The sequence below is a fragment of the Pan paniscus genome, chromosome 10, assembly GCF_029289425.2.
Source record: "Pan paniscus chromosome 10, NHGRI_mPanPan1-v2.0_pri, whole genome shotgun sequence".
NCBI lineage: Eukaryota > Metazoa > Chordata > Mammalia > Primates > Hominidae > Pan > Pan paniscus.
Window position 1 is genome coordinate 37,666,029 of NC_073259.2, and position 14,063 is coordinate 37,680,091.

A 14,063-nucleotide genomic window follows, 5' to 3' on the forward strand; every position below is an offset into this window, starting at 1 on the left:
TAGGGTGGCAGTAGGATGGAGAATTTTAACAGTGAATTCTAAGGATTTTTGTAAAGGCCTATTCTAACCCCTACATTCTGTCATCCTTGTGCACTTGAACCTTGAACAACATGGGTTTGAACCCCTTTTAGGTGGATTTTTTCCAACCAAATGCAGGTCAAAAATACAGTATTTGTAAAATGCCAAACCCATGAATACGGAGGGTTCTGTCTGATTTTGGTATGCTTGGTGGTGGAGGGGTCATGAAACCACTCCTCTGGAATATACCAAGGGACAATTGTGTTTTTTTGTTTTTTGTTTTTTTGAGACAAAGTCTCGCTCTGTCGCTGAGGCTGGAGTGCAGTGGCACAATTTCGGCTCACTGCAATCTCTGAATTCCCAGGTTCAAGCAATTCTCCTGCCTCAGCCTCCCGAGTAGCTGGGACTACAGGCGTGTGCCACCATGCCCAGCTAATTTTTATATTTTTACTAGAGATGGGGTTTCACCATGTTGGCCAGGCTGATCTGTGGGTTTCATTTAAACATTGACCACAATTAAATGTTGAATGTCTATTCCTGCTAGTAAAAAGCGTCGTATATCGCCACCAAATATCTTTCTCTCAACACAGTATGGTAAAATACATTTCAGAAATACCATAGCATGAGTAATGTTTTGCAGGTGGATTTGGAGGTAAAGAAACAAGTTCGTGCAGTAATTCAAGTGGTAAGAGATGAAGGGCTAAATTTAGGCAATGGTAATGGGATCTGGAATCCAGGTATATGTAGGTGGTCAAATAAGGCTTGGTGACAACTCATTTAAGATATTGCCAGGCTTGGCCGGGTGCGGTGGCTCACGCTTGTAATCCCAGCACTTTGGGAGGCCGAGGCAGGCAGATCATGAGGTTAGGAGTTCGAAACCAGCCTGGCCAACACAGTGAAACGCTGTCTCTACTAAAAATACAAAAATTAGCTGGGCATGGTGGCATGCGCCTGTAATCCCAGCTACTCAGGAGGCTGAGGCAGGAGAATTGCTTGAACCCAGGAGGTGGAGGTTGCAGTGAGCTGAGATCAAGCCACTGCACTCCAGCCCGTGGGACAGAACTAGACTCCATCTCAAAAAGAAAAAAAAAAATGATATTGCCAGGCTTGCTTTGCTCTTACCAGATAGTCTAAAGTGACAAATCATTTGTTCGCAAGTTGTATTGTCAGTCTGGGTAATTTCATTGTTCATGTGAAGAACTTATCCAGAACTCACTCCTAAATTATTTATTTATTTATTTATTTAGACACAGAGTCACTTTTTGACATGGAGGCATGATCTCGGCTCACTGCAGCCTGTTTCCCAGGTTCAAGCGATCCTTCTGCCTCAGCTCTCTGAGTAGCTGGGATTACAGCCATGTGCCACCACTCCTGGCTAATTTTTGTATTTTTAGTAGAGATGGGGTTTCACCTGGTTGGCCAAGCTGGTCTCAAATGCCTGACCTCAAGTGATCCACCCACCTCAGCCTCCCAAAGTGCTGGGATTACAGGATTGAGCCATTGTGCCAGGCCAATCCTAAATTTCTTTTCTTTTCTTTTCTTTCTTTTTTTTTTTTTTGAGACGGAGTTTTGCTCTTGTTGCCCAGGCTGGAGTGCAATGGCGTGATCTCAGCTCACCGCAACCTCCATCTCCCAGGTTCAAGAGATTCTCCTGCCTCAGCCTTCCCAAGTAGCTGGGATTATAGGCATGCGCCACTAAGCCCGGCTAATATTGTATTTTTAGTAGAGATGGGGTTTCTCTGTGTGGGTCAGGCTGGTCTCAAACTCCCGACCTCAGGTGATCTGCCCACCTTGGCCTCCCAAAGTGCTGGGATTACAGGCGTGAGCTACCGTGCCCAGCCCCAATCCTAAATTTCTTAATCTCAAATCCAATGGCCTTCAGTTGAGTACTTAGCAACCCATTCCCATTATGTATCTCATCATCATGAGTGAAAGAACTGCAAAGCTGCTTATACTACAACTAAGTGTCATGCAGTCTAACTGTCCCTCAACCACTGTTCCTTCTCTGGCCTCACGGCGAATTAGCCTTTATAGCTTTAGTTCCTTCCCTATTTCTATTGCCCTGTGATTCATCTTGAACCTATTCTCAAACAATCAAAATCATGGAGTTTTTTGTGATAATGTGGATTCCTAGGTCTTATCCCTGAGATAAGCTTGTCCATGTGGGGCCAGGGATTTGGAATATTATTGATAACTAGAAACCAGTGATTCCTAAAATGTGATCCCCAGACTAGCAGGATTAGTTTTGCCTAGGAACTCATTAGAAATACAAATTCTGGCCCCCAAATAGACCTACTAAATCAGAAACTTTGGAGGTGGGGTCAAGTGATCTGTCAAGCCTCTCCGGGTGATTCTGATGTATGCCAAAGTCTCATTACTGTTTTGGATCTAAAACATAGGTTCTCATTCGGTTGGTCCTACTGAGATAGCCATGTGCAGTGTGATGTTTTGTGATGAAGGAAATGTTCCATATATCCAGTGTCCGATAGGTAACTACTAGCCAAATAGAGCTACTGAGGACCTGAAAAGCTAGTGCAACTAAGAAATGATTTTTAAATAAAAATCATTACAGGCCGGGTGCGGTGGCTCACGCCTATAATCCCAGCACTTTGGGAGGCCAAGGTGGGCAGATCACGAGGTCAGGAGTTTGACACCAGCCTGGCCAATGTGGCAAAACCCTGTCTCTACTAAAAATACAAAAATTACCTGGGCGTGGTGGTGTGCACCTGTGGTCCCAGCTGCTCGGGAGGCTGAGGCAGAGGAGTCGCTTGGACCCGGCAGGCAGAGGTTTTGGTGAAAAGAGATCGTGCCACTGCACCCTGGGCAACAGAGCATGACTCCGTCTCAAAAAAAACAAAAAACAAAAAAAACCCATTACATTAAATCTTACTAAATTTAAATAATCCAGTTCGGGCACCATGGCTCACACCTGTAATCCCAACTCTTTGGGAAGCCAAGGCCTGAGCTCAGGAGGGAGACCAGCCTGGGCAATATGGTGAAACCCCATCTCTACAAAAAAAAAAAAAAAAAAAAAAAAAAAAAAAAAAACCGTGGTGTGGTGGTGCATGCCTGTGATCCCAGCTACTCTAGAGGCTGAGGTGGGAGGATCCTTGAGCCTGGGAGACAGAGATTGCAGTGAGCTGAGATCATGCCACTGAACTCCAATCTGGGTGACAGAGACCCTGTCTCAAAAAACAAAACAAAAATTTTTAAATAATCCTATATGGTTAGTTACTACCATATTAGATAGTGCAGAGTTTGATGATACTGACGTAGGTGGTTTCAGGTCCACTGATGATTCATTAACCAAATTCTTACTTGCCTAAGATGATATGGGGAAATCCAAGCATGATAAATTTGGATACTACAGAGAAAAAATTAACATCAAAAATTACATAGGTCAATGTGCCAGGCACAGTACCTCACGCCTGTAATCCCAGCACTTTGGGAAGCCAAGGCAGGTGGATCGCTAGAGCCCAGGAATTCCAGACCAGCCTGGACAATATGGTAAAACTCCCTCTCTACTAAAAACAAAAAATTAGCCTGGCATGGTGGCACAAACCTGTAATCCCAGCTACTTGGGAGTCTGAGGCATGAGAATCATGTGAACCCAGAGGGTAGAGGTTGCAGTGATCTGAGATCGTGCCACCATACTCCAGTCTGGACAACAGAGTGAGACTCCATCTCAGAAAAGTCACCTGGCGAGGTGGTTTATGCCTGTAATCCCAGCACTTTGGGAGGCCAAGGCGGGTGGATCACTTGAGGTCAGGAGTTTGAGACCAGCCTGCCCAACAGGATGAAACCCCATCTCTACTAAAAATACAAAAATTAGCCGGGGGTGGTAGTGGGCACCTGTTATCCCAGCTACTTGGGAGGCTGAGGCAGGAGAATCATTTGAACCAGGGAGGTGGAGATTGCAGTGAGCCGAGATCCCACCACTGCATTCCAGTTTGGGCAAAAGAGCAAGACATTGTCTCACAAATAAATAAATAAATAAATAAGCCTGGGTGAGGTGGCTCATGCCCATAATCCCAGCACTTTGGGTGGCCGAGGTGGGCAGATAACGAGGTCAGGAGTTCAAGACCAGCCTGGCCAACGTAGTGAAACCCCGTCTCTACTAAAAATACAAAAATTAGCCATGCATGGTGGTGCATGCCTGTAGTCCCATCTACTTGGGAGGCTGAGGCAGGAGAATTGCTTGAACCCAGGAGGCAGAGGTTGTGGTGAGCCGAAACTGCGCTTCTGCACTCCAGCCTGGGCAACAGAGCGAGACTCTGTCTCAAAAAATAATAATAATAAAAATTAACAGGCCGGGCGCAGTGGCTCATGCCTGTAATCCCAGCACTTTGGGAGGCCGAGACAGGTGGATTACGAGGTCAGGAGATCGAGACCATCCTGGCTAACATGGTGAAACCCCGTCTCTACTAAAAATACAAAATATTAGCCGGGCGTGGTGGCAAGCACCTGTAGTCCCAGCTACTCGGGAGGCTGAGGCCGGAGAATGGCATGAACCCAGGAGGCGGAGCTTGCAGTGAGCCTAGATAGTGCCACTGCATTCCAGCCTCGGTGACAGAGCGAGACTCCGTCTCAAAAAAATAAAAAATAAAAAATAAATAAATAATAGGTCAAAACATACCACTAAATTAAGAGATAACATTAGAAGAAAACATTTACAACATGCTTAACAAAGCATTTGAAGAACACTTAATCATGACAAGCCAAAAGGAAAAAATTGACAAAAGATGGAAACAAGTAATTAACTGAAGATATACAACTGACCAACAAACATGAAAATATTCCATCTTACTAGCCATTAGAGCTGAGCGTGGTGGCTCATGCCTGTCATCTCAACACTTTGGAAGGCCAAGGAAGACGGATTGCTTGAGCTACCCCCGTCCCACCACCAGACTTGAAGGTAGCCATGGGCAACATGTTGAAACCCCCGCCTTTTTTTTTTTTTGAGACGGAGTTTCGCTCTCATTGTCCAGGCTGGAGTGCAGTGACATGATCTTGGCTTACTGCAACCTCCACCTTCTGGTGGTTTCAAGCGATTCTCCTGCCTCAGCCTCCCAAGTAGCTGGGACTACAGGCACACACCACCACGCCCAGCTAATTTTTTGTATTTTTAGTAGAGACGGGGTTTCACCATGTTGGTCAGGATGGTCTCGATCTCTTGACCTTGTGATCTGCCCACCTCGGCCTCCCAAAGTGCTGGAATTACAGGCATGAGCCACCATGCCCAGCCGAAACCCTGTCTTTACAAAAATTAGCAGGGCCTGATGGTGTGTGCATATGACTGGTCCCAGCTACTCGGGAGGCAGAGGTGGGAGGATTACTTGAGCCTGGGAGGTTCTAGTTCAAGAACTGCTTGAACCCAGGAGGCGAAGGCTGCAGTGAGCTGTAATCACTCCACCGTACTGCAGCCTGGGAGACAGAGCAAGACCCTGTCTAAAAATAAATAAATAAATAAAATAAAATAAAATAAAATAAAGTGGCTCATGCCTGTAATCCCAGCACTTTGGGAGGCCAAGGCAGGCAGATCATCTGAGGTTGGGAGTTCAAGACCAGCCTGGCCAATATGGTGAAACCCCTTCTCTACTAAAAATACAAAAAAATTAGCCAGGCATTGTGGCGGGAGCCTGTAGTCCCAGCTACTCATGAGGCTGAGGCAGGAGAATCACTTGAACCTAGGAGGCAGAGGTTTCAGTGAGCCAAGATCACACCACTGCACTCCAGCCTGCGTGACAGATCAAGACTGCGTCTCAAAAAAAGTGAATTAAGTCAATAATTTCATTATATTAGCCACCTTTAAAAATAAAGTTTTGGCAAGGATGCTGGGAACCTGGTAAATTAGCAAGATGGTTTGGGAAGGCAATTTGGCAGAATCTTATTTAAGTGAGCATATTTTAAGCCAACATGTTTAGGAATATGTATTAAAGGAGTACTAGGGTCAGGCACGGTGGTTCATGCCTGTAATCCCAGCACTTTGGGAGGCCGAGACAGGCGGATCATGAGGTCAGGAGTTCGAGACCAGCCTGGCCAACATGGTGAAACCCCCATCTCTACTAAAAATACAAAAATTAGCTGGGCGTGGTGGCATGTGCCTGTAATCCCAGCTATTCGGGAGGCTCAGGCAGGAGAATTGCTTGAACCTGGGAGGCAGAGGTTGCAGTGAGCAACCTTTTTGGCACCAGGGACCGGTTTTGTGGAAGACAATTTTTCCATGGATGGGGGTGGGGGATATGGTTCATGAAATAATTATACAACTGACCATAATGTAGAATCAGTGGGAGCCTTGAGCTTGTTTTCCTGCAACTAGACAGTCCCATCTTAGGGTGATGAGAGACAGTGTCAGATCATCAGGCATTAGATTCTCATAAGGAGTGTGCAACCTAGATCCCTTGCTTGCTTGGTTAACAATAGGGTTTCCGGCAGGGCATGGTGACTCACGCCTGTAATCCCAGCACTTTGGGAGGCTGAGGCGGGTGGATCACAAGGTGAGGAGATCGAGACCATCCTGGCTAACACGGTGAAACCCTGTCTGTACTAAAAAAAATACAAAAAAATTAGCCAGGCGTGGTGGCGGGTGCCTGTAGTTCCAGCTACTCCAGAGGCTGAGGCAGGAGAATGGCATGAACTCAGGAGGCAGAGCTTGCAGAGAGCCGAGACCATGCCACTGCACTCCAGCCTGGGCGACAGAGCGAGACTCCGTCTCAAAAAAAAAAAACAAAAAACAAAAAAACAAAAAACAACAATAGGGTATCGGGGAACCAGTCCCTAATATTTCAACATAGGTTCTTTTCTATTTTCCCTAAGTGTCAGCCGGTCTGAGAAATAAAGGGAAAGAGTACAAAAGAGAGCAATTTTAAAGCTGGGTGTCCGGGGGAGACATCACATGTCAGCAGGATCCGTGATGCCCCCTGAGTTGCAAAACCAGCAAGTTTTTATTATGGATTTCAAAAGGGGAGGGGTGTACGAATAGGGTGTGGGTCACAGAGATCACATGCTTCAAGAGCAATAAAATATCACAAGGCAAATGGGGGCAGAGTGAGGTCACAGGACCAGGGCAAAATTAGAATTGCTGATGAAGTTTCATGTCCCACTGGGCACACATTGTCATTGATAACATCTTATCAGGAGACAGGGTTTGAGAGCAGACAACCGATCTGACTAAAATTTACTAGGCAGGAATTTCCTAATCCTAATAAGCCTGGGGGCGCTACAGGAGACCAGGGCTTATTTCATCCCTTATCTACAACCATATAAGACAGACACTCCCAGAGCGGCCATTTTAGAGACCTCCCCCTGGGAATGCATTCTCTTTCTCAGGGCTGTTCCTTGCTGAGAAAAATAATTCAGCGATATTACTCCTATTCGCTTTTGTAAGAAGAGAAACATGACTCTTGGCCCCACAGGCAGTCAGGCCCAATGGTTATCTCCCTTTTTCCCTGAAAATCGCAGCCATCCTGTTCCTTTTGGATGCCCAGATTTCATATTGTTCAAACACACATGCTCTACAAACAATCTGTGCAGATAACGCAATTATCACAGGATCCTGAGGCAACATACATCCTCAGCTTACGAAGATGACGGGATTAAGAGATTAAAGACAGGCATAGGAAATTATAAGAGTATTGATTGGGGAAGTGATAAATGTACATGAAATCTTCACAATTTCTGTTCAGAGATTGCAGTAAAAACAGGCGTAAGAAATTATAAAAGTATTAATTTGGGGAACTAATAAATGTCCATGAAATCTTCACAATTTATGTTCTGCTGTGGCTTCAGCCAGTCCTTCTGTTTGGGGTCCCTGACTTCCTGCAACAATAGGGTTTCCATTTTTATGAGAATCTAATGCCATCACTGATCTGACAGGAGGCAGAATTCAGGTGATAATGTGAGCAGTGGGGAGAAGCTGTAAATACAGATGAAGCTTTGGTCACTCGACCACAGCTCTCCTCCTGCTGTGTGGCCTGGTTCCTAACAGGCCATGGACGGGTACTGGTCTGTGGCCCAGGCACTGGGGAACCCTGCATTATATGTATATGAAACAGAAAGTGAGTGGAATGTATGCAAAAAGTTTTTTCAATGGTCATTTTTGGGAAGGACAGTGGAAGTTTTGGAAGTAATGGTGAAAGAACTCATCCTGTACACCTAGAATATGTTCATATGTTACTTGTGTAATAAATAGTGCTTCCAAATTGTGACCTAAGACGGGAATATTGGATTTCTGAAAGAGAATATTTCAACTTGGGAATGGCTGTGGAAGTAGGCTGCTTATGTGAAATGGGAATGTGAAAAACTAATTGGAATTGAAGTGGTTGAGGATCTCTGAAGCTAGGGCATTGAATGGGTTCTTTTCGTGGAATTTGAAATAATCCGGGATGATTGTCAAGAAATGTAGTAGAGACCAAAAAAACACATTCCACCAATTACCAGAGTACTGGAAGGATGTGGGGGTATGACCAATGTGGACAGCAGTAATGAAAGGAGTTGGTGGAAAATGTAATTTTCACTTCAAGATGAATTTTAAATTATAGAGCACAGTCATTTGGAATTAACTTCAGATAAGAAACCAGATTGGGTGGGTCTGTGTGGTTCCTATTCCCCTGTGAAAAATAACTTGTCCTTTTTTTTTTTTTCCCCCATTCAGGTTCCATTTATTTTTGACATTTTTACATAACCATCCTTGCAGGGGTAACTCCTGCATCACTTTAGAACTTCAGGTTCCGTCCCTCTCCCTCTCCCTCTCCCCGTCCCTTCCCCCTCCTCTCCCCGTCCCTTCCCCCTCCTCTCCCCCTCCCCTCCCCCTCCCCTTCCCTCTCTCCACGGTCTCCCTCTGATGCCGAGCCGAGGTTGGACTGCACTGCTGCCATCTCGGCTCACTGCAACCTCCCTGCCCGACTCTCCTGCCTCAGCCTGCCGATCGCCCGGGACTGCAGGCGCGCGCCGCCACGCCTGACTGGTCTTTGCTGGAGTGCAGTGGCGTGATCTGGGCTCGCTACAACCTCCACCTCCCAGCCTCCTGCCCTGGCCTCCCAAAGTGCCGAGATTGCAGCCTCTGCCCAGCCGCCACCCCATCTGGGAAGCGAGGAGCGTCTCTGCCTGGCCGCCCATCATCTGGGATGCGAGGAGCCCCTCTGCCCTGCCGCCCAGCCTGGGAAGTGAGGAGCGCCTCTTCCCGGCCGCCATCCCGTCTGGGAAGTGATGAGCGTCTCTGCCTGGCCGCCCATTGTCTGAGATGTGGGGAGCGCCTCTGCCCCGCCGCCCTGTCTGGGATGTGAGGAGCGCCTCCGCCCGGCCGCGACCCCGTCTGGGAACTGAGGAGTGTCTCTGCCCGACCGCCACCCCATCTGGGAGGTGAGGAGCATCTCTGCCCGGCCGCCCCATCTGGGAAGTGAGGAGCCCCTCCGCCCGGCAGCTGCCCCGTCTGGGAAATGAGGAGCGTCTCCACCTGGCAGCCGCCCCGTCTGGGAGGGAGGTGGGGCGCAGCCCCCGCCCAGCCAGCCGCCCCATCCGGGAGGGAGGTGTGGGGCAGCCCCCACCCGGCCAGCCACCCCGACTTGTACTTTATATAAAATATCACTTGGACAATCTGGGTCTCAATCAAGAAATATGCAGGAAAGGCCGGCCGCCGTGGCTCACGCCTGTAATCCCAGCACTTTGGGAGGCCGACATGGGCGGATCACGAGGTCAGGAGATCGAGACCTGGCTAACACAGTGAAACCCTGTCTCTACTAAAAAAAATACAAAAAAATTAGCCGGGCATGGTGGCAGGTGCCTGTAGTCCCAGCTACTCGGGAGGCTGAGGCAGGAGAATGGCGTGAACCCGGAGGCGGAGCTTGCAGTGAGCTGAGATCGTGCCACTGCACTCCAGCCTGGGCAACATAGCAAGACTCCGTCTCAAAAAAAAATATGTAGGACAAAAACATGTTACAACTCTAAAATAGATTACATTATTTATTCAGAATGCCGGTTAAGGCATATCTCAATCTGAGCTAATCAAGCTTATTCTATTTTAGACATTATTACTTACATTAATAAATTTAACTGATTTCAGAAGAGAGGGAGAGGAGGTTGTTAAAGGCCAACATTGATAGCAACAGAGTGAGAAAAATTAAGAGTTCACAAACTTCAGCTTAATGGTCTCATGAAGAAATAGCTCTTTTTTACTTTTAACTTTTTTTTTTTGAGGTGGAGTCTCCCTCTGTCACCCAGGCTGGAGTGCAGTGGCGTGATCTTGGCTCACTGCAAGCTCCGCCTCCAGGGTTCACGCCATTCTCCTGCCTCAGCCTTCCGAGTAGCTGGGATTACAGGCGCCCACCACCACACCTGGCTAATTTTTTGTATTTTTAGTAGAGACGGGGTTTCACCGCGTAAACCAGGATGGTCTCAATCTCCTGACCTCATGACCCACCCACCTTTGCCTCCCAAAGTGCTGGGATTACAGGCATGAGCCACCATGCCCGGCCCTTTTTTTTTTTTTTTTTTTTTTAATAGAGACGGGGTCTCCCTACTTGCTCAGGTTGGTCTCAAACTCCTGGGCTCGAGGAATCCTCCCATCTTGGGGTCCCAAAGTGCTGAGATTACAGGCGTGAGCCATGGAGCCCCACCTCATTAACACTGAAAGCATTTAGCATTGCAATGTGATAAAAAGGTTTGTTGAATGAATAACCCTAATACCCAAGAAAAGTTAAATTACTTGGTAATTTGATAAGAGGACAAATGTGTGATACATTTCAAAAAGTGACGATCTTCGGTTACCTGGTATGAATGTTTTTCTTAGAAACTTGGATTAAGAAATGTCACCAGGCGCGGTGGCTCACACCTGTAATCCCAGCACTTTGGGAGGCCTAGGCGGGCGGATCACGAGGTCAGGAGATCGAGACCATCGTGGCTAACATGGTGAAACCTCTTCTCTACTAAAAATACAAAAAAAAAAAAAAATTAGCCGGGTGTGTGGTGGCAGGTGCCTGTAGTCCCAGCTACTCGGGAGGCTGAGGCAGGAAAATGGCATGAACCCGCGAGGCAGAGCTTGCAGTGAGCCGAGATCATGCCACTGCACTCCAGCCTGGGCAACAGAGCGAGACTCTGACTCAAAAAAAAAAAAAAAGAAACGTCAAAGTAGGCCAGGAGCAGTGGCTCATGCCTGTAATCCCAGCACTTTGGGAGGCCGAGGTGGGTGGATCACGAGGTCAGGAGTTCAAGACCAGCCTGGCCAACATGGTGAAACCCCATCTCTCCTAAAAATACAAAATATTAGCCAGGTGTGGTGGTGTGCGCCTGTAATCCCAGCTACTCAGGAGGCTGAGGCAGGAGAGTTGCTTGAACCTGGGAGGCAGAGGTTGCAGTGAGCCGAGTTCATGCCACCGTACTCCAGCCTGGGTGACAGAGCGAGACTCTGTCTCAAAAAAAAAAAAAAAAAAAAAAAAGAAATGTCAGAGTAGGCAGGGGGCAGTGACTCACGCCTGTAATCTCAATACTTTGGGAGTTCCAGGTGGGCGGATCACCTGAGTTCAGGAGTTCGAGACCAGCCTGGCCAACATAGTGAAACCTTGTCTCTAGTAAAAATACAAAAAAATTAGCCAGGCATGGTGGTGCGCACCTGTAGTCCCAGCTACTTGGGAGGCTGAGGCAGGAGAATCACTTGAACCTGGGAAGCATAGGTTGCAGTGAGCCGAGATAGCACCATTGCACTCCAGCCTGGGCAACAAGATTGATACTGCATCTCAAAAAAAAGAAAAAAATGTCAGAGTAATGTGTTTAATGGTTAATAATACTCTAATTTTGCCAAGACCCAAATTGGTGATACAAAACCAAAGTTCTCAAATCAGATTAAGTCTTGCTGGAAAGGGGGGAGAGGGAGGAAATCTTGGAGCTTCTTCACTTTTATATAAAATTATCTCTTTTTTTTGAGATGGGGGTCTCACTATGTTGCCCAGGCTGGAGTGCAGTGTCACAGATATTGGCTCACTGCAACCTCCATCTCCTAGGCTCAAGCAATTCTCCCACCTCAGCTTCCTGAGTAGCCTCCTGCAATGGTGCAATCTTAGCTCACTACAACCTCTACCTCCTGGGCTCAAGCCGTTCTCCCATCTTAGCCTTCCCAGTAGCTGGGAATACAGACATATACCACCGTGCCTGGCTAATTTTTGTATTTTTGTAGAAACAGGGTTTCACCATGTTGCCCAGGCTGGTCTCCAACTCCTGGACTCATGTAATGCCCCCATATCAGCGTTCCAAAGTGCTGGGATTATAGGCGCAAGCCACCATGCCCAGCCTGTAAAATTATCCTTGTTCAGGTCAGAAACAGATGAGGCCATAGATATGATATAACAGGCTCACAAATGACAAAAGGAATCTTTATTTTGATTTCTTTTTCATCTCTGCTTTTTTTTTAAGCAACCCACATTGTCTAGAATTTAAAAAACATCCTCAACATTATTTGCCCTATATTACTTTTTCAAGTGCATTATACTAAACAGACTCTGCTCACAAAATGTATGAGAGGAACAAATTATTGAATGGATTGGATAGGATACCATTGACATTAGTCAATAGTAAACAAAAATAATAATATCATGTATATATAGGGCTAATTTTGTGCCAGGCATTGTTCTCAATGCTTCTTTCTTATATTAGTCTACCTAATTCTCAAAACAATCCTAGGATATAATCCCCATTGTTAGTAGTAGTATCCCTTTTATGGATGAGGAAACTGATGTAAAGAGATTAAATAACTTGCCCAATGATAGTTAGTGAGTGGCAAACACAAGATTCCCAGCCTGGCTCCAGTGGCAATATGCAATATTCTCTCTTTTTTTATTTTTTTTGAGATGGAGTTACACTCTTGTTGCCCAGGCTGGAGTGCAATGGTGCAATCTCAGCTCACTGCAACCTCCACCTCCTGGGTTCAAGTGATTATTTTGTCCCAGCCTCCCAAATAGCTGGGATTACAGGCCACCACACCCAGCTAATTTTGTATTTTCAGTAGAAACCGAGTTTCTCCATGTTGGTCAGGCTGGTCTCGAACTTCCAACCTCAGGTGATCTGCCCGCCTTGGCCTCCCAAAGTGCTGGGATTATAGGAGTGAGCCACCGCGCCCGGACTAATTTTTTGTATTTTTAGTAGAGGCCGGGTTTCATCTTGTTGGCCAGCCTGGTCTCAGGTGATCTACAGGCCTTGGCCTCCCAAAGTGCAGGGATTACAGGTGTAAGCCACCACACCCAGCCAAAATCCTATGTTTTGATGCAGTCCACTGAAATTAGTTTTTATCCCACTCCACCATGGAATGATTTCCTAGTTGCCAAACCCAAACCCAGAGGATTTTTTTCAGCCCTAATTTTTTTTTCTTCTTTTTTATTTTTCTTTTTTTTGTCGAGACAGGGTCTCACAACGTCAGGCAGCATGGAGTACAATGGTGCAATCTTAGCTCTCTGCAACCTCCACCTCCTGGGCTCAAGCCATATTCCCATCTCAGCTTCCCCAGTAGCTGGGACTACTGGCACATGCCACACCTGGCTAATTGTGTGTGTGTGTGTGTGTGTGTGTGTGTGTTTGTGTGTGTGTTTATTTTTTTACATATTTTTTAGAGACAAGGTTTCACCACGTTGCCCAGGCTCGTATTGAACTCCTGGGCTCAAGTTATCCACCCACCTCGGCTTCCCAAAGTGTTGGGATTACTGGGCTGGCCGTGCCCAGCCCAGCCCTTTTTACTTATTTTATTATTTATTTATTTATTTATTTATTATTTTTGAGATGGAGTCTCGCTCTGTCACCAGGCTGGAGTGCAGTGGCACGATCTCAGCTCACTGCAACCTCCACCTTCCAGGTTCACGCCATTCTCCTGCCTCAGCCTCCTGAGTAGCTAGGACTACAGGCGCCCGCCACCACGCCCAGCTAATTTTTGTATTTTTAGTAGAGACGGGGTTTCACCATGTTGGCCAGGATGGTCTAGATCGCTTGACCTCATGATCTGCCCACCTCGGCCTCCCAGAGTGCTGGGATTACAGGCTTGAGCCACCGTGCCCAGCCTATTTTATTTT